The sequence below is a fragment of the Echinops telfairi genome, unplaced genomic scaffold (assembly GCF_000313985.2).
Source record: "Echinops telfairi isolate 266 unplaced genomic scaffold, ASM31398v2 ScPeMD7_7465;HRSCAF=8503, whole genome shotgun sequence".
Lineage (NCBI taxonomy): Eukaryota > Metazoa > Chordata > Mammalia > Afrosoricida > Tenrecidae > Echinops > Echinops telfairi.
In genome coordinates, this window is record NW_022111365.1 from 8,601,963 (window position 1) to 8,604,637 (window position 2,675).

The following is a 2,675-nucleotide window of genomic DNA, read 5'->3' on the forward strand; positions in this document are numbered from 1 at the left end:
GAAATACTTCCTGGTCCAATGCTATCCTCAGTTTTATGGTTTAGTTTGTTATTGCAGTTACTGTGTTAATCTCCTTAATTGGTCTTCCTCCTTTGCGCAAATGCAAATACCTTAAATTCCTACTTAAGGAATTTAGCAGTTGTCAGATACTGTTGGTAATTCAACTTCGAACATTAAATCCCACCTTTAGTTTTTTTTTGGGCAACTGATAATACAATAAATTGTAGTCATTTCTTTTCCCTGCCTTTCAAAACTTAGGTAACTACTAATCTATCTTTTTTCCCATTCTGGACATTTCATATAAATGAAATCATACAGTTCAAGTTAAAAATCTTGAGTGCTAAGTTTGCAGACTGCTGTAATTCATACTGTATTGTTAGCTATAGTTTATAATGTAAAAGATAGAAACGAAAAACTCACTGCCATTGAGTCAATTCTGACTCAAGGTGACCCTGTAGGGCTCGTGAGGGGGGAGGCCCAGACTTTTTACAGGAGTAGAAAGTCCTGTCTTTCAACTGGTGGTTTCAAACAAATGGCCTTATGATTGCAGCCCAATGTGTAATCACTACGCCACCAGGGCTCCCCATGACTACAGTGTTATTGTATTCTGCAAACTCGGCGCTCAGAAATTTAAACTGTTAATCTGTGATCTGCCACCAATCATGGTTTTGTGCCAGTCTCCTTTGCCCTTCCAAATCTCTGCAAACACTTGAACACCATTAACATTTTGTGTCTTCATCTTGTCTTTTCCTGGTTAAGAAATAACAACTGTTTTCCTTAAATTAAAAATGGAGATTTGGGATCTCCTGTGCACTCAAAGACATGTCTCAAGGATCATCTATGTTGTCACAGTTATAATTCGTTTCACTTCTTTTTACTGACAGATAATAACTTTCCATAGTATGGAAACAAAATTTATTTCTGTTTTAGTTAATGCTAATGCTAGGAATATTTACAAAAGTGTTAGTGTGGCCATAGATTTTCATTTCTCTTGCTTATACATTTAAGAGTATTGCTTAATCTATAGTAACTCTAAATTTACTATTTTGAGAAACTGTCAGTTTCCCAAATTAGCCTTATCACTCTGTATACCCATGAGCAGTGCATGAAGGCTTCAATTTCTCCACTTGCTAGTCAACACTTGTTATTTTCCTGTTAATTTAAAGTTATCCGAGTGGGTACAAAGGTAATGAGCTGTGGTTTTCAGTTGCACTTCCCCAATGGCATTTACTGGCAACCTTCTCCTACAGGGTAGTTCTGCTCTATTGTTTCGGGTCATTGGGGGTCAGAATCAATCTGATGGCAAATAATAATGATGCTGATTTATACAGCTTCTTGAAGAAATGTCCATTCAGATCCTTTGTACAGTTTTACATTGGGATGTCATTTTATTATGGAGGAGGCATAAGGTGGCTGGCTAACTGTAAAGTCATCAGTTTGAACCCACCAGCCCTCTGAGGGAGAAACCATCTGTTTTCATAAAGATTTATCGTCTTGGAAAACCTAGGAAGCAGTTCTCTTCCATTCTATATGGTTGCTCTGTGTCACAAGCAACTAAACAGCAGTGGGTTTGGCTTATTTAGAGTGTGAGAATTATTTTAAAATTTTCTAGGTAGAAGTCTTAAATATAATTCCCACACAATTGCTCCCCAGTTTGTGGCTAGCCTTTTCCCTTTCTTGATGGTAGTTGGTTGTTTTTTTTATGGTGTTTTACTTAAAGCACAACAGTTTCAAATTTTGATGAAATCCAATGTTATATTACCTTAAAAAAATCTAACACTCTGGTTTCTCTTCAGCTCATATAAATCTTTCACTTTTTACTAAAGATTTCCATGGACAGGAACAGTTATGGGTCTTTAACCAATTTTTTGATGACCGGGCTTTCTTTCCAGAAAAAAAAAAATCTTTTGATTTATGTCAAATATAAGGTATCAATGCTTAATCAAAGGATACAAATTTGTGTTTGTTTTCTTCCAATAGTTTTATCTCTAATATTTATGTCTGGCTCAGTCTGAGCTAATTTTGGTATATGGTATGAAGTAAAGTTTCAATGTCATTTTTTTGGCATATGAACAATTATTTCTGATACTAGTGTCAATAACATTGCTTTTTAAAATTTTATTTTCAGAGTATTCATAGAAAGATAATTGTTAAGAGGTTGGAGGGACCGGTCCTAAAGTCAACTATGTGGACAGCTGCCCCATCCCCCAGAAGAATTTACTTCAGAGGAAGTACTGAAGCTACGGATCAGGGAGAGGGGCATGTCTGATCAAAGCACAAGGAAGCAAATGAAGGGGGAAGAAGAGAGAGTGGAGCACATCATGGACCACCAAGCATTGAGTACAATAACCCTGCTCAGTGCAGCCAATGCACAAAGAGGACCATATGGTCAGCCCGTTATGAGACACGACTTCCATCACTGATCCATAGCCCTACAGGGGACAACAGTGGAGACAGTGTGGGAACTGCACCTGATCTGACCCACCCCCCACACCAAGGCAAAACAATAAGGGAATGCAACAGAACAGCAAGGGAATCTGCGCAGAGCAAGGAAGTTCCCCTACCAAAAATAGACTTTTGGGCACCCCATCAGACTTGACTGGAAAACACTCCTAAAGGTCAACAAACAGACCTTGAACTATTTACAGGCTTTTCTTTTTTTTGTCATTGGTTTG

The 2,675-nt window shown here is 37.7% G+C and overlaps 1 protein-coding gene and 1 non-coding gene across 2 annotated transcripts in view; one reads left to right on the forward strand and one right to left on the reverse strand.

The window, feature by feature from the left end:
• LOC101651943 (mitochondrial import inner membrane translocase subunit Tim23) overlaps positions 1–2,675 on the reverse strand; it is a 34,693-nt gene that overhangs the window by 22,532 nt on the left and 9,486 nt on the right. The gene's annotated exons all lie outside the window — the stretch shown is intronic.
• On the forward strand, positions 1,777–1,894 carry LOC115873143. Its single transcript, XR_004048245.1, has one exon. It is a non-coding gene; the product is annotated as a U5 spliceosomal RNA (small nuclear RNA).